Below are 19,161 nucleotides of genomic sequence, written 5' to 3'. Positions count from 1 at the left end.
TTTCATAATTTTGAACAAAATCCAAAGAGTTGACAGAATGAATGAGAGGGAAACAAGTGGGAGATGAAACTCTAGATTGAAATTCAAATATTTTTTTGGTCTTGTAAAAAATTCTCCTGTTTTGAAAACTATAAAGAGGAAAAGAAAAGTCTGCTTCTGCCTCGAAATAAGTGAACTAGGGCAGATATCTTAGTTTATCCACATTTATTTGCAACATATAATTGTCCCTAAATTGTCCTTGGTAATTTTTATGTTACGTTGTGAATAAAATAAAAGGAGAGAAAATATGAAATAGTACAGATGGCATATCTTTCCACTATTTACAAATTATTATTGCAGAGTATTTACTGGAATTAAGTGAAGAAAACATTATCTGGGACCCAACCACAGCATCCCATGGGACATTTCTTCAGTGTATTATCATAAAAACCTTTTGATTAAAGTTCCATTCAAAAAGTCTTAGTGAAAATACCATGATATTTATTTGACCTTATCAGACCAGTATTTGAACTCTGATTGAAACCTGGATATAAGCTAGGAGTTTACTGTGATGGCAGGGAGCATAGAAATTAGATGTAAAAGACAGCTTCATGCCCTGGTTTACATCCTGTTGTTCTATTAGGCGAAACTAATGAGAGCATTATAAAGTATTTATAATTTTATGTTGCAAAGTCTGATTTATCTTCATAGAAACCAATTTCCTGATAAACATCTGTTTATAAATCCCACTTCTTTAGGGTCTCTAAAAATTTTTATGTTTTCAAAACCATGATTCTTCCCTTTATTCTTTTAGCCATCAGACTTGTTGCATGAATTTTCTACCTCAGCATTTGCTTTTTCAGTGCTCTAATACAAACTCAACTAATTCCCTATATTCAATACCCTCTTCAAATTATCTGATTTTATTTCTCTTTTACTGATATCTAACCATTAAAACTTCTATAAATATTTTAATATAATAATTAAATCATTGGCCTTCTTTTAATTTATAAAAATTGTGAAAAATATCTACCCACTCACTCAGTGACAAAAATAGAATGTTGTTTAAGATCATGAATTCTGAAACTTGAGTGCCCTGTCTGTAGACCTAGCTCTGACAATAACTATGTGGCCAGGGGAAAATCACTAAGTCTTGTTTATTTTCTTCATTTCCTCTATGATTGTTCCTTAAGCTTGTATATCATTTTAATTGCAGCCATTATGGATATGAAGGAATTAAGATAAAGTCTACTTTGGGATTTGCATTGTGCTAAAAGAAGTACAGATAATTCAATCATAATAATGTTGTTTTTTTAGGTTCCGTCAAAGACATCTTTACAGCATATTTTTTACCATATTTTATTTGTTTTTATTTTTATGCTTTTATTTATTGATTGATTAAGGTATTACATATGTGTCCTTATCCTCCATTACCCTCCCAGACCCCCCCACTCATGCCCTCATCCCCCTGTTGTCTTTGTCTATTGGTTGGGCTTATATGCATGCATATAAGTCCTTTGGTTGATCTCTCCTCCTTACCCCCACCCTTCCCTACCTCCCCTTTGAGGTTTGAGGGTCTGATTGATGCTTCTCTGTCTCTGGATCTGTTTTTGTTCATGAGTTTATGTTGTTCATTTTAAAACAGCCCAAGCATTTCTTAAAGGACACAAATTAAAATAATGCCCTCAATATTAATATGCATGGATTTAATCTAATATACTCATGTAACCAATACCCAAAGTTATGAAATGTTAACGTCTGCCCTCACCCTAATGAGAGGTAAAGATATAAGTGAAACATCTTGAATTACCTGTACTCTTTACATTCCTTGATTTCTTAGGGATAACCACTGATATATAATTTTTTATGTCACTGGATTGTAAAATACGTGAATTACACCATTTTTATATATTTTAAAATTGTTCTCAAAAAAGTTAGCCCAACTCTTGCCCTGAAACATCTGGATATGTATTTTCTTTTAGAAAACTTTTTTTTTTGGCCCAGAAATCTCTACTATATCAATAGACCTTTTTCTGACCTCTCTGAAAGAAATTAGATCTGGGTATTTCTTAGGTTTATTATATTTTTATTTTTTAACCTTTCCCACAAGTCTACAAAAGGCAGGTTTCCTTAATCACAATACTATTGACATTTTGGTCAGATAATTCTCTGAGGAGCTATTTTAAGCATCTATATATATAAAAGCCCAGCGACCAGAATGGCAGAATGGCCAGAATGACTGGTGGCTATGACACGCACTACGGCAGCCAGCCAGCCTGATCCGGGCCCCGATTGGCCTCTCCCTGGCTGACCCAGCCACCGATCAGCCCCCAACACCTAGATCAGGGGTGGGGCTGGCTGCCAACTGCCCATGGCCCTTACCTCTCCCCGCCCCGCCAGTCTGGCCTGATTGGCCGCCATCAGGGTGGGCCAGCTGGACCCCACCCATGCTTGAATTTGTGCTCCAGGCCTCTAGTTGTAGTATATTTAGCATTGTCCTTGGGTCTCTACCCACCACAGACCAGTAGGTTCTCAATTGTGACAATCAGAAATATATCTGGATATTGCTCTATCATGTCCAGTTGAGAACTGGTCTAAGGTGATCTGTGCAAACTTTGGTTTCCATTTAAACATCCTTCTGTAATATATAATTTTTTATTATATCTTTAGTTTGTTCTATGATGTTTTGAGAAAGAAAATAGTTTTAAATCACCATTTTCTTTTCATTTAAAATATTGCAAAATTTGTATACTTACTGTGGTCATTACATGATTTCTTGGATATTGTAATATATATATATATATATATATATATATATATATATATATACACATACATATATATATATATGGCTAATATGCAAAGTGTCCCTGTGGGAGTTCAGCCGGGACTCCAGTAGTTCTATTGCTATGATGTTCAATGCCCACCAGGGGACAGTGTGGAACAAAGGAAGGCCCCGGCTGGTAGCCAGGGAAGGGAGGCCCAGCTGGCAGCTGGAAGGCCCCTATAGGCCCTGATCACCAGCCAGGCCTAGGGATCCTACCCATGCAGAATTTCATGCCCCAGGCCTCTAGTTCTTATAATAAAGGCATATGGAATGCAAGCTTTTTTTAGTTTTTTGGCTTTGGGTTTATGGTTGTTTAATTTAGTTTTCCCCTTATCTCTTATTCCTGAGGTTCATATCAATGTGGTAGGGACCCACAAAATCCTTTTACTCACTCAAGAATAAATTCTGTGACATTTGTGAGGATAGAGTCATAATCTGTATCCCTAAGGTTCACAAGTATAAATATTATTTTGTAGAAAATAAAGCTATAGAAGGAATACAAAAAGAAAGAAAGAAAGAAAGAAAGAAAGAAAGAAAGAAAGAAAGAAAGAAAGAAACCTAGCCACTTTCCAGACTTTCCCTTTATTGCGGATAAAGGTCAGGATTTACAATTTCAAGGTCAAAAATCCGCTAATGGCCAACAGATCTGCAGATCTGCCTGGGAAACACAACAGAGGTAGTATAATTATTTTATTCACAAAAGTTTATAAAGCCTGTAGAGAGAAACTGTTACAAAAGGAACTGAAGAAAAATGTCAATATCAACGATGCACCTGGTCGATTTGCTGAAGTCCACAGCCCAAAGCTATGGGCCCTGGCCCAATACTCAAAGACATTATATATTTTATTTTGGCCTCCAAATTCCACTCAAAAGTTCAAGGTTCTCTATGTCTCCTGCCATTATGTCAGATGTTGTGCTTTTAGCATTCCAATCGGTGGCACTTCTATTGTAGGCAACCTGTAAGATGCTCCCCAATGATTCCCATCTCCTGTTCGTTATGCCCTGTGTAATTCCTTCCACTTCAGTGTGGGCTGGATTTAGTAACTCGATTATAATGAATAGAGTCATCCAAAAGTGATAATATGGCACTTCTGAGAATGGGTTACAAAAAGACTGATTTCTCTCTGGGGTACTTTTACTCTCTCACATACTTTTTCTCAGAGCCCTTGTTCCAGGGAAAGGAAGCTGCCATTTAGTGAGTAGCCCTATGGAGAAATCCATATGCCAAGGAACTGCAATGGCCAATCACGAGTGAGGACCCGAGGCCTCATGGAATAGCCTCCTGAATGAGCTTGCAAAAGAATCCTCTCCCAGTAAAGCTATGAGATGGTGGTAGCCCTGGCCAGTGCCTTGACTGCAGCCCTTTTGAGGCCAGAGTCACCCAGCTAAGTAATGCCTAGATTCCTGACCCACAAAGACTGTTGGATCATTAACATTGGCTGTTTAAAACTGCTATTTTGGGGAGCTATTTTTAAATGGAAATATAAAATAATTATATTATTTTCCAATTAGGTTTTCAGTTCCTACTTAAAAATACATTCTCCAGTTAATGTTTACAACAATTCAGAAATAAGAAAAGAAAAACAAAAATTAAGACATAATATTCTTATTTTATAGTGAAGGACTGCGGAGTACAAAGATTAGGTGAGAACTCACTGGGCCTTGAATTTTGGGACACACTTTATATATAAAAGGCTAATATGCAAAGTGTCCCTGTGGGAGTTCGACCAGGACACCAATAGTTCTATTGCTCGCTATGATGTGCAATGACCACCAGGGGACAGTGTGGGACAAAGGAAGGCCCCAGCTAGTAGCCAGGGAAGGGAGGCCCCAGCCTCCCTTGAGTTTCCTATGTAGAAATTGGGACAACTCATCTCATGGAAATTATGAGGCCATAGAGCAGATACAATATCCAGGTCTCTGCCTCTATTTCTTCAAAATGAAAAGTTATTAAACTCCCACATTTACCACTTTTGATATATTATATGCATTTAAGAACATTCAGTTATAAAATATAAATCAATAGCTGTCCCATCTACCCAGTAATGCATTTCATCCTGGAGAGAAAAGCAGGGGATAGGAAAATACGACACAACACATTTGGAAAATTTATTATCTTGAGAACCAGAGCAGTAGAAATGAAGAGTAATTCATGAAAAAAATCACCAGGTATATTTAATTTATTTGCTTTCAGAATATCTCAGAGAATTAGCAAAATATTTTTTGGAGGGGGGCATTTCACAAACTCATTCAAGTGATTGCCTGTTGTTATATTCATGATTGATTGTGGGGAACAATAAAGAGTAAAAATGTTTTTTCTTCTCAATGAGCCCGTGTTCATATTTGGAAGACAAAATGGATGCAAAAGTTTACCACTCATTGGTTGTATTTCCTAAGTTGGGATATAATTGGGTGTTCAGAGTTTGTGGTAACTATTCTATCTGGGTTTTTTTCCCATTCCAACATCACTGTCCTAGCTGTTTCAGAGAAAGCTTTCGTATTCTATTCTTTCATATGACATCACTTTAGGTAATTTGTATACCTGACTTTCCAGAAACACACACACACACACACACACACACACCCACCCACACACACACACTTTATTTTACTTGGGAAGTTCTACCTAGCTTTTCCTTTTGCTATAACTTCCATAAACAATCCCTTCCATTTTTGTCTTCATAATATCATCTATCAATCAACTGTCTATCCTTAAAGCTTTCGTATTATTTAAATATATTCTTTTTCACAGTTATTTGTTAACAGAGTATATATTCTCACTTTTCATAATCTGTTTGATAAAATTTGGAGAATGTTACCAGGGTCACATATTTACAAACAATAGAGTCAGGAGAGGAGCATAACGTTTTTGGCTTCTGTCCGTTACTGTTAAAAATTTGTTCGTGCCATTTGCTGAAGCATTAAATGTGACCATTAGTGTTTTTCCCATTACAGGTGCCACATCACTGGTACCACGTTAACTCTATATACCATAGGAACCTACATCATTGAAATTTTATCCTCACATTTTTATTTTAAATATCAACCTTACACTGCAGTCAAAACCAGCTTATTCCTGACTATGTCACATGTTTCCTATAATGTGACTGCGAATGAAAATGCTTTCAATTATCCGCCTACGCGAACACTCACTCTTTTCAATTCCCTGCTCATATCCCACCTTACTAATGAACAGTACCACACAGTTGATTTTTTCTCTTCTTTGACCCCACTATAATGTAAAGCATGTCATAGTGTTCACTACTTATTTCATTTATTTTTCATGTGTCAGCTGAATTTTCCCATCAATGTCTTACATCCTTTTATGCCATCAGTAGTCCATGAAGAATTTATATTCATCTAATTTTATTCCAGCAACATTTCTTCAACTATGCACTAGGCTCAAATGTCAAAGGAAATAATGAAGGCATAGTCATTGTTTCAGGGAGCTTAAAGGCCAGCACTAGATGTGCTGAAGACTCAACATACAGACTTATTCATAAATGCTTTGTTTTGCACTATCCACTGTCCCAATGATGGGGAAAAAGAGACATTTTGGGAGCTAGCAATCTGAATCTAGTCACTGCCCCTTTAATTGTCTCGTTCTGCAAGACCTGTTTACTCCCATGTTAGAGAGGCCATAAACCTTCCCCAGATGAAGTTACCAGTGCTGGCAGCAGGCCAGGCCTTTGGTTGCGGTCTCAAAGCCCCAGCAGATCGGGCTCTTTAAGAACTTGCAAAGGGGACTGGAAAAACCCTTATTTGGGAGACAAAGAACTGGAAAAAGTATAAATAGGGAAAGCTTCCTCCATGTTTTATTTGCCCAGAATTTGAAAGACATTTTTCTCTAGGCCTGCGCTTAATAATCCTATATAATAAAAGATAAACATGTAAATTGACCATCCCTCCACTACACTCACCAGGCAATGAATATGCAAATTAACCTGACAAAGATGGCGGGTTAATTTGCATACACAGGCACCTTTCGGAGAGCAGAGCGGGAGTGGCTTGGGGAAATTGGCTCCCCAAGCCGCCAGACAGAGAGAAGAGTAGGAGAGCTGGCAGCTTGGTGGACTTGGCAGAGTGGAAGGCTATGGGACAGCGACAGAGCAGGAAGGGAAAACCAAGAGTGTGGGGAGCACCAGGAATTCTGGGAATAGTAGTTTTGGTGGCAGACCCAGGACCAGAAGCAGAAGCCCAGAGCGCAGGGAGCACCAGGAATGCTGGGAATCACTGTTCTGGTGGCAGACAGATCTCCTCGACACTAGAGCAAAGTGAGCCTGGAGCAAGTTACTGTTGCGGTGGGGGATGGAGGGAAAGCAAAGGTGAGAGACTTAAGTAAAGTCAGAGTGTCTAGGAAAAATTAGGGGGAAGATATCCTAAAACTTCCAGGAAATATCCACCAATGAAGCAAAGAAAAAAAAAGCCTCTATTATTCTGTGAGCAACAAATCAAATTGAGTTGGGGTCTCAGACAGCTCGCTCATATAATTGCAAATACAGACAGAAACTTCCGGATTGGAGAGGGCTCCCAGATTGGAGAGGGTGCAGGTCAGGCTAAGGGACCCCCACACCCTCCAGTGCACGAATGTCGTGCACTGGGCCTCTAGTAATCCTATCTAATAAAAAACAAAAAGGGTAATTGACCATACCTTCGCTACTCTTCCCATTGACTAAACAGGGTGATATGCAAATTAACCACCAACAAAGATGGTGGTCGGCAGCCAAGCAGCTGAAGCTAGCAGGAGGCTTGCTTGCTTCAGTGATGGAGGAAGCCAAGGTTCCCCACCTGCTGTGGCCTGGCTCTGAGCTCTGAAAGCCACAAAGTTTCAATTATAGAAGCCAAACAAACCCCAGATACCTGCTTTCAGCCGGCCGTGGCCACAGAGCTGGAGCGAGCAGGAGCCTGGCTCTCAGCTCCAGTGATGGCAACAAAGTTTCAATTGTAGAAGGTAAATAAATCCCAGAATAAAAAAAAAAAAAGAAAAAAAGGAGAGGCTGAGAGCTTCAGTCACTGGCTAGCCCTGATAATGGCTCTCAGCCCCTCACCCAGACTGTTCAGGCACCCCAGTGGGGACCCCCACCCTAAAGGGGGTGTGGCCAGCCTGAAAACAGCCATCAGCCCCTCACCCAGGCTGGCCAGGAACCCAAGTGGGACCCCCACCCTGATCCGGGACACCCTTCAGGGCAAACCAGCCAGCCCCCACCTGTGCACCAGGCCTCTATCTTATATAGTAAAAGAGTAATATGCAAACTGACCCTAACTGCAGAAAGACTGGGAATGACTGGTCACTATGACACACACTGACCACCAGGGGGCAGACGCTCAATGCAGGAGCTTCCCTCTGGTGGTCAGTGCGCTCCCACATGGGGGAGCTCTGCTCAGCCACAAGCCAGGCTGATGGCTGCCAGTACAGCGACGGTGGTGGGAGCCTCTCCTGCCTCCTCAGCAGCGCTAAGGATGTCTGACTGCAGCTTAGGCCTGCTCCCCGCCTGCAAGTGGACATCCCCTGAGGGCTGCCAGACTGCCAGAGGGATGTCTGATTGCCATCTTAGGCCCAATCCCCTGGGGAGCAGGCCTCAGCCAGAAGGTGGTCATCCCCTGAGGGGTTCCCAGACTGTGAGAAGGCACAGGCCGGGCTGAGGGACCCCCCTCCCCCCCTGAGTGCACAAATTTTTGTGCACCGGGCCTCTAGTAATAATAATAAAGTGTAATTCCTCTTCTCTAAGAGTCGCTTGGTTTTTCTCCAGTCTTCTGCAGTACCAAAGCCATCAAATAATTGACGTTAGAACCTATATTGCTGTTATAAAAATATTGAAGACCCCCAGGTACTCCAGGAAATAAACAGAGCTAGGTATGAGCTCTTTGGTATATCTCCTGACATTCTCTTTTTCTCCCTGCATCTTTCAATTTTCCTTAAATTTCTCACGCTCTTTTATCTTCTTGTCAATTCTTTTCTTATTCTGTGTTTTAACAGATTGCAAGAGTGAGCACGACAACTTTAACAAATTCTGCAATTAAGCTCATAAGATGTCATTTTGATAATGGTTCTACCTTCTTGGATTTGATTCATTTTAAAACTTTTAAGTAGTTTTAGTTGTTTGGAAGAATGATAGGATATATATTCTTTCTTTAGACAGAAGATAATATTATAAGTAATCTATACAGTAGACTTTTTCTGCTATGTGATTTATAAATTCGCAGTGTTTCATTTCAATGTGACCTTTTTTTTGACCCACTGTGCCTGTTGTTTGACACAATGAATGCTATTTTCTTACATTGTAAGTAAATGGATGCATGATAGTGATTGTGAGGAGCACAGAACTGATGGCTTCAGTACAAAAAGTATTTTTATCTTTACTAAACAAGAAACCTGGTGTTGAGTGATTACTGGAACTACTTCAAGGCTAAAGAAAGCAGAGCCAAGGTTTTTAAAATTCTATTTACCTTTCTTCCATGTCCTTGGTGGGATGCTGTAGGTCTCTCTATCGTATCTAAACTCTACTAGTGACACGGAACTTTTGGATTGGAACCCAGATTCTTTGTCTATCAGAGTCGAAGAATGAATCCACGGATAGAGGGTAGTATAGCAAAGGTGGAGATTTATTGAAGAACAAGTACAGACTCCCACATGAATGGACTCCCAAGTAGGGAGGGGGAAAGGGTCCTACTGAGGGAAAGAGTCCCACAAAATGGACTCCCAAGTAGGGAGGGGTAAAGGGTCCCACTGAGTTCCTGTTTCCATGGTTTATAAAGGCTGCAGTTCCTGTGTCTTGATATCCCCTCTGATTGGTCAATATTCCCCTTGGAATTTGTTACTGAGTGATTCCTGAGGCCCTCCTCCCTCATAGTCCTTCCATTCCTCTGGGCTTTCTTCTTTTCCATATGAATGAAGGGCTTCCTTCCCTTTATTTTGTAAATATAGACCTTTCTTGGCTACTTCCAGTTCCCTTGTCTTATGGAAATATACCTGTTGCTGCTTCCTTCTCTTATGGAGATGTAACTGCACCTGGCTCCCTTGTGTTATGGAAATGCAGCTCCTCCCAGTCTGCAGCCCCTTGCTTTCCCATGGACCCCAATTCTAAAAAATCTCCAAGCCTGCCTATGTTCCCCTAAATTCCTGCTTCATTCTCATAAAATGTTTTTTTTATGATTTCACTTACATGCAAAAGCAACAATGCCTAAATTTGATCAATTTCTGCCTGTAGGTCTATATTAATTTTTAATTGCTTTCATAACAAATCACTATAAACTCAGCCATTTAAAAAACAGATTTATTCTCTGTGTTCTGTGTATCAGAGTACAAATCACGTTTGTTAGGCTACATTCCTTCTGGAGGCTCTAGGGAGAATCTGTTTTTGTGTCTTTTCCAGCTTCCATACTGCATACATTCCTTGACTCATAACCCCTTTATCCATATTTAAAGTAAGGAATGCAGCATCTCCCCTCCCCCTCTTCTATGTCCTCTCTCTCTCTCTCTCCCTCATGTTGTAATTACACCGGGCCAACCTGAAAATTCTAGGATAATCCCCATCTCAAAATTGTTGACTTAATCATATCCCCTGGGATTAGGATATGGATATCTTTTGGTAGACATTATTCAGCCTACCACAGTGATACGGGAATTTTGGACTGAGACAGGCAGTGTTCCCCTGGGCAGGATAGTTCCCAGATTTTTTGTCTGTCTCCTTGTCTGTCAGAGTCCAAGAAAGAATCCACAGATGAAAGATGGTATAGCAAAGGTGGAGATTTATTGAAGAAAAGTACAGACTCCCACAAGGAGAAAAACTCTCACAGCACAGACTCCTATGTGGGAAGGGGGAAAGAGTCCCACCCAGTCCCTTATTCCACCATTTATAAAGGCTGCAAGTCCCTGTGTCCTATATCCCTTCTGATTGGCCACCATCCCCCTTTTGATTTGGTCACTATAGCAACTCCTGAGCCCAAAGGTCAAACATCACATGGGACATGTGAGGCCCTCCTTCTATTGTAACATACCCCTCGAATCACAGAAGGACGCCTCAAGAAGTCGAATTAAGGAATCACATTTATTGCAAATCCGGGACTACAAGGGGGCATTTCACTCTCTCAAATCTCATAGCGATAAGATGGCCACAAACCAGATTTAAATAGACAATAATCGCAAAGGTATTGATTACATCTTTGGGTTTGGAATGAGGAACCTGATTTGCACAAAGCAGTTACAGAAGCGAAATTGAGCCGATTAGTTATCTACAAAGATTAATTATAGTTTTGGGTCTTCGGACCACTGAGTTGACAGAAACACATTACCTAGAGCCCTAGGGTCTTGGGACCACTGAGTCAATGGAAACACATTATCTGGAGCCATTGAGGCAATTTAGAGTAATTGTGCTGTCCTGGTCTTGGGACCACTGAGTCAACTGGAACACAATATCTGTGGCCACTGAGGCAATTTAGGATAATTGTGCTGTCCTGGTTTCCAGGTACAGAAGAATGTGCTTTCTAAAACCAGTGAGATCACAATCAATGGGATATTCAAACCAACAATGGAGTATTCAATCGATTGAGATAGCATACATAAGTTCAGAAAATCAAAGTAACTTTTCTATTGTTAGCAAATAAGTACAGAAGCCAAACAGCAGAGTTAAAGTTAAACTATAGTTTCTACCTGAGATGATTGCTACCATACTTCACTATTTTATAAATATAGGCCTTTTGGCTACTCCCAGTTCCCTCGTCTTATGGAAATGTAACTGTGCCTGGCTCCCTTGTGTTCATGGAAATGAACCCTTTTGCAACTCTGTAGCCCTGTGCTTTTTCTTCATGGACCCCCAATTCTAAAAATTCCCTAAATGTGCCTATTTCACCCTTAAAAATTCCTATTTCACAAGAACCAATCCAGTATTTCTAGGTCATGTACAGATTAATACTGCTCAACAAAGCCAAAATCCAAGAAGCCACTGTAAGAAATCAAAGCCAAGGGCTATCAGATTGATTAACCAAAGAACTTACTCCAATGTCAAGGCATGGGATACCCACTATTCTTGCCCAATATCATGTTATGTTGACTTATGACTACTATATATGTCTCTCATTATCTTGTCTTCCTTTTAACTTCTAATATCTCTGTTCTTCAGTCTGAGTATTTTTTTCTATCTTAACATTTATGGATTCTATTTTAAGTAGTCTAATCTGCTGAAGTTATTATTTTTTGATTATTATCTATAGCTTTCTATACTCTTGTAAAAGCTCTTTATATTAAACTAGAGGCCTGGTGCATGAAATTCTGCACGGGGGGGGGGGGCAAGGGGGCGAGATCCCCTAGTCTGGCCTGTGCCCTCTCACAGTGCTGGAGCACCACGATTGATTGCCCCATAGAGGTAGGCCCCACCCACCCATCCAGGGCTCCTCCCTGGAATGCCCCAAAGAGGTAGGCCGGAGCCTTGGGACCCGCCTCCATGCTGCGTGGAGCAGCAGGACCCCCGATCTTGCTGCGTGGAGCCGCAACACCCCCAGGCTCACTGCATGGAGTCGCGGGACCCTCCTCCTCACCGTGCATGCAGCAGCAAGCCTCTGCTCACCCGTGCATGCCCGCTGTGCATGCAGCCTTATGGTGATCACTAGTTATGGAGTGAGGGCGTCATGGAGTGGGGCATCACTACCATATAGGTTTTTATTAATAGGATTACTTAGCATAGTAATTATGTTATTTATTTGTCTTATACCATATGACCATTTTCTTTCTACCTGCCAACTTTATTTCCATTGTTTCTGTTTTACTTCATTTGTCAACTTTCTTTTCTAACTTGTCTCATTATTTTTTGTTATCAGACATTGTATAGAATATTACAGAGACTAATTTAGGATCTGATGATAATCTTTCTCTGGATGTATTCACTCCCTTTACTGATGAAGGAAGGTGACCTGGACCTAGTCCAATATCCTTGTTGACTAAAATTGGGTAATAGGATAATTATATACCTTGGAGGAAGTCATAAAATCCTAACCTTCCACCAATATATTGTTTTGCCCAGAATTCTACACTCTCCAAAGGGTATTTAATTTATATTTGTCAGGGCTCTCAATTTACACATGAAATCATGTTGTGTGTGTGTGTGTGTGTGTGTGTGTGTGTGTGAGTGTGTGTGATTGTAATAAAAATAAATATGTAGCTAACCAAGATAGAGCCTAAATGCCTATTGTTAATGCCTATTATGTAAATTAAAAAATGCTGATTCCTTCTAGGACCTTTCTATAAACTTTGCTTATATACATATCAGATGTCCAGTTGAATATACTGTTTTAGATATTCTGGGTACAGAAAATGTTACAGGAAATGAAATAACATTAAAATATTACTTGGACTCTTTCAAAAGGGCAAGAGTGTTACCTATAAATCTTCAAAGGATATATCAAGTCATAACTTTTAGAAAGTCTTTTTGTGTTACTAAGATATTTCCTATAGCCTTCTCTTTTATAAACCTGGCAGGAAACCCATTATCCTAGGGTAGTCACAATCATCCTCAGGTTCTCTACAATTCCTCAGTTTTATTCCTGGGTATCTAAATCTGCAGAATTTTTATATAATATCTTCTACTTATTTCTAGGAAACTAAATATTCCAGTAATACTGTATTATCTCATTATTTGAACAACTTTACTGAATACTTTATAAAGATATCTCTCCAAAAGGTAGATTTACTTACCAAGGTAAAATTTTCATCTGCCCAGCTTTCATTAATGAATAAAATTAGTTGGTAAATAAACTTTTCTTTATCTACTGGAGATATTCATTCAACCCTTCTCTTTCCCCGTTTATATGTAATATTTGATATATTTATACTCTTTATATTGATTATAGGTTATTTGATATATTTTTAAGTGTGTCCTATCTAAATTAAATAATAGGTTTGCATTTACTCCCATCCTTGCAGCCAAAGTATTATTAATTTCCACTTGGGGGGAAAACACAAACCCCAATAATGCCTAAATTATCTTCCCTAAATTTGGCTAACAGGCAAGAAGTGAAAACACTCTTAACAAGCAAGATAAGCCCTAGCTGGTTTGGCTCAGTGGATAGAGCATGGGCCTGAGGACAGAAAGGTCCCAGGTTTGATTCCAGTCAAGGGCACATACATGGGTTTCGGGCTCAATTTCCAGTGGGGGGGCATGCAGAAGGCAGCCAATCAATGATTCTCTCTCATCATTGATGTTTCTATCTCTCTCTCCCACCCCCTTCCTCTCTAAAATCAATAAAAATATATTTTAAAAAAACAAGCAAAATAAGACACAACACAATATGTGAATTAGCCCGTATAAACACGGCATTCAAGATCTCAAAATGAATTACAATAGGAGAGAGCTGAATAACTTCACTGAACTTCAGCAACTTGGCCCTCTAGTTTGTACACCATGGGCTGTTACAAACAGCAAATCTTTCAAAAGCTTACATGAAAATAAACTAGCATAGTAGCTAGATAATTTATTATAGGAAATTTCCATGCTATTTCTCTCAAGTAGTTAGTTAAGCTATTTGAATTATGCATGCCTCTTTTTCTGCCTGGAATGTCTGTCCCCTTTTTGTCAATGTGTATAAATTTTAATTATCTCCCAAACTCGGTATATATATCACAGCATTACACAAGCTTCCCCTGATTTAATTAATCCTACCTAATGCAACATATTTTTCTTCCTATTGCTTCCATTGTATTTTTAGAAAAACTGGACCATTTTAAGACTATTGACTTATGTATCATTTTTATTCCTCTCTAAACCCTGGGCTTGTTTTATCTTAAGTATAAAATGTCTAGCAAATTAATTGAAAATATCACATGTATTTTAAAAAATTAATAGAGTTTCAAATATTGTTATTAAGGGTTTTTCATTGAAAAAAAACATCCTTTTTTAAGAGCATTATGCATTTTACTGTTAACTCTACATCAGAGAGAAGTTCAGTTAAAGGAACATGACATTGCTGCTCTTATCATTTCCATCAACAGGTTTTAGCACATAGCAATTACAAAACATATGCCTTCTGAACTTCCCATATTGCTCAGCAGATTAGAAGTAGAAGAAACAGCCAGTTAATAAAGCATTGATAGCTAGAATAATAGGTGGGCAGAATTTCAAGATTTCTCTGAAATTACTTTGTAGATATTTAGTCTGATATTCTAATATAAGGGGAAAAATTAGGAACTTAATCTATGTTTTCTGCTTCCTCCAGCCTCCCAATCATTGAGATGATAAAATTGATACAAAGAAAATCTGTTCTCTGTACTAAGTGCTTGCTTGATAGTTCCTTCATCATAAATGTAGAGCTACTGAGAATAGCATTGCATGAATACACTTATATTCGTTAAACCACAGTATACCTTGATGTGGACAATAATGAACTAGCCTTTCTTGAGTGACATTTTCAGAATGTAATTACCACACCCGAAAAAAATTGTTATAATTACACATTCTTGGGCCCCAGGCTCAGATCATACCCAAAGGGTATTCATTCTATATTTTAAGCAAAATTACCAACATTTTTGGAGGTAAAGCTATTTAGAAAACACTAGAACTTTGTGAAGGACATAATTTTTGGTTCTGGAGCAAAGAAAATTCACTTTCTGTGTCAAAACTGAGGAGTATCCTCCTCCTTCTAACAGTTATCACAGAAGGAGAGAAAAGAGAATAAATGAGAAGCAGCAATTACAAAAATAAGAATAGAATTATTTCCAGAATTAGGAGAAAAATAAACTATCTGATCAAAAAGTCTATAGAGTTATGAGCACATAGACACAATGTAGTAACATTTAGGTATTCTAGAAGCAGGAGAAGTTTTCAAAACTTCCCTGAAAGAGAAAAAAATTAATAATTGAGAATCAGATTTCTATTAGATTTCTCAAAAGCAATACTAGTTGCAATAAGTTTCTCAGTGTTAGGGCATCGGCCCTCTCTGGAAGGGTTGTGGGTTCTATGGGTTCAATTCCGAGTCAAAGGTGTGTACCTGCGTTGCAAGTTTGTTCCATCCTGGTCAGGGCACATGCAAGAAGCAACCAATCCATGTGTATCTCTCACATCCATGAATTTCTCTCTCTCTCTTCCCCATCCCTTCCTCCCTTCCACTTTTCAATTTAGAATTTTATATGCTGCTGAAATATTATCACCTTTTTATTATTGACATTACTAGAGGCCTGGTGCCTGAATTCGTGCATGAGTGAGGTCCGGCCAGCCCACTCCAATTGAGGCCATTGGGGCCAGGCTGGCCAGGGGGGAGGGGCTGCAGGAGGTTGGCTGGCTGGCCCTGCCCCCAATCAGGCCAATGGGCCAACCCCAGTGTGCATAATAGTGACAGTTGTTCCCGTCATTTCAGTTGTTCAGGTTGCTTGGCTTTTATATATATGGATTGCAGATGATCAGATTGTCCTCCCTTTTTCCCCCCTCCACCCAGCTCCAGCCATTCTCCCTTCCCTGCCCTCACCACATTGTTGTCTGTGTCCATGGGCTATGCATTTATGTTCTTTAGCTAGTCTCTTCCAGCCCCCTCCTCCACCCGACCACACACACACACACACACACACACACACACACCCGCCTCCCCTTTGAGATCTACCCTTTGTGACACCATGGATGGACCAGATTACTATGCTAAACGAAATAAGCCAGTCAGAGAGAAACAAATACCATATGACCTCACTTATATGTGGAATCTAATGAACAAAATAGGACCAGAAGCATGGATACATGGAACAATCTTTTAAGATTGACTAGCTGCTGCCAGCTTTTTAAAAGAAGATGAATCATTATGTGTCATTATCAATATCCAACAGAGTTCTCACTCATAATCTGTTATCAATTCTCATTAACCAGTAAACCCTTTGGACAGCAAATAAATAAATATAATATCTTACTATTATTCTAGCTAAACACTTGAGTCACTTGGTGAATATTAAATAAACCGAATTCTTTTACTTCCTTTCCCTCATCCTCCTACAACAAAAGGATATAGAAAGTTCTCGCATAATACTGTTCCCTAATTAGCCGGATTATCATTAATACCTAGAAAATGGAAAGAAAAAAAGGACAGTTGGGGAATAAGAATTTGAGCAAAATGGAATATATATTTGCAAAGTTGAGAGAGATAAATAACAGCTTTATTATGATTAGCATAAAGTTAATACAGGCTACATAATGTATTAGGAAAATTATTCTCCCCTTTGTCATGTTGAATTAATTATGTTAGTAAAATTTATCTAAAGCTTTTAATTTCTTAAGCATTCAAATTGCTTTTTGTCCCTAAAGACAGCCTAGTCAGGAGGTTATATTTAACCTTCTGATTAAGTAGCCTCATTTATCTGCACATATACTTAGTAAATGTACCAAATACTTTATATGAGGCACTTTGCTGGGCAATGGATGTACTGTATATATAAAGATGAAGGGACAGTCTGCTCGAAAACCTCGCAATTTAAACTCTCAAAAGCGAAATTTTGAGGGGAAAAAAGGATATTGTTTAAAATGGTAGTAATGAGTCATATGTGTGATGGCAGCACACTTTTATGGGCATCAATAAATATCCTTTCTTGATTTCTTTAATACATTTCATTCTCACATTAAAAAAAGAGATTCAAACAAAGAATAGAAGATATAAAGGAGTCTTTCAGGTAATAGTAACTCCACTGTTATCTTTAGGGATTTTCATCCTGACAAAGGCCACTAATACAAAAGTTCAAAAATGACTTATTTTACAAAAGTTCAAACTTTGTCTCAATACATTTATACATATGCACATTTTCTTAGTCTTGGGTCTAACCTTAAAATGTGTCCACAAATTACTGTTAAGAATATTATTGCCCCGGCTGGGTGGCTCAGTTGGTTAGAGTGCCCACTCACACACCAAAAGATTGTGGGTTCAATTCCTGGTCAGGACACATACCTGGGTTGTGGGTTCAATCTTGATCGGGGCATGTACAATAGGCAACCGATAGATGTTTCTCACATTGATGTTTCTCTCTCTCTCTCTCTCTCTCTCTCTCTCTCTCTCTCTCTCTCTCTTCCTATCTCTCTAAAAAAAATCAATAAAAACATATCCTCAGGTGAGGATTAAAAAAAAAAGTTGTCAGAAACTGTCACCATACTCAATTTTACATTGCTAAGCACTAAGATGAGAGACTAAGGATAACAAAGATCCTTAAGCCTAATCACTTTTACATATAAAGTGTTATAAGTTAATATTTTAAAATAAAGCTAAAGTTAAAATTGTGACATCTGCTCTAAACAAAGCATATATCCTTATGCATTTACATTTCTTAATAAGCATTGAATTTTCATGACAAAAATATACCATAAAATTGTTACCTAGTAATAGGACTATCTAAAGTGTTGAAAACTTAAGGATATTCAAAGTCTTATTACATATTTCTCATGATTTTTGAAAATTGATCAATGTGTCAATTTAAAGTATAAAACTTGATGAATATTGACAAGCACACTCATGAAACCACAGCGAAATCAGGACATAGAACATCTCCATAACCTATAAAAATTCCTTTTGTGCCATTGTAGTCAATCACTTCTTACCACCTGTAATAATCATTAATACACTTCCTGTTTCTGCATATAAATTTTCCTTATCTAGAATTTTATATAAATTGTATGTACATTTTTGTATCTACCTTCTTATATTCAACATAATAATTTTGAGATCTACCCCTGATATTACATATATTGATAGTTCCCACGTAATGCGGAGTAATAATTCTATTGCATAGAGATATCACACTTGTTTATCAATTCCATTGTTGAGATAGGCATTTAAATTGTTTATACATTTTAGCTATTGGAATTAAAGCTGCTATGAACATTCTTGTTAAAAATTAGTGTGGCCTTAGGTGAGGTCTGAGGTGGGGTGGAGAGGTGGAAGGGGATAAGGGAGGAGGAATGGGGGACATCTTTAACACTCTCAACAATAAAATAAAGCAATATTCTGTGGCCTGGTGAAGGGAGCTCTTATGGATATGACTCTTATGAATGGTGACTATTGAACTGTATAAGAGAATATCAGCATTATCTAAAGTGTTTATACTATTTTAAGTCACTTCTGGCAATGTCTGAGAATTTCAATTGCTGCACATCCTATCAAATATTGTTTTATGTGTTTATGCAGTATCCAGAACTTTGCTCATATTTAGTTATTTTCTTCCTAGTGATGAGTTATTTATGTATTATACATAAGAGTTCTTTATAACTATTTGGTGCTATTTTTTAAAATTTTATAACTGATTCAAAAATAAAAAAAAATATTTTTATTTCTAATTGTATGTGCAACTTTGTAGTATATGAGAACTCTTTGCTCATAGAGAGATACAAATAGTTTTTGCTATGTTT

The sequence above is a fragment of the Myotis nattereri genome, assembly GCF_964212035.1.
Source record: "Myotis nattereri genome assembly, chromosome: 12".
NCBI classification, from domain to species: domain Eukaryota; kingdom Metazoa; phylum Chordata; class Mammalia; order Chiroptera; family Vespertilionidae; genus Myotis; species Myotis nattereri.
The sequence above is the reverse complement of the archived record's forward strand: the minus strand, read 5'-3'. Positions refer to the sequence as shown.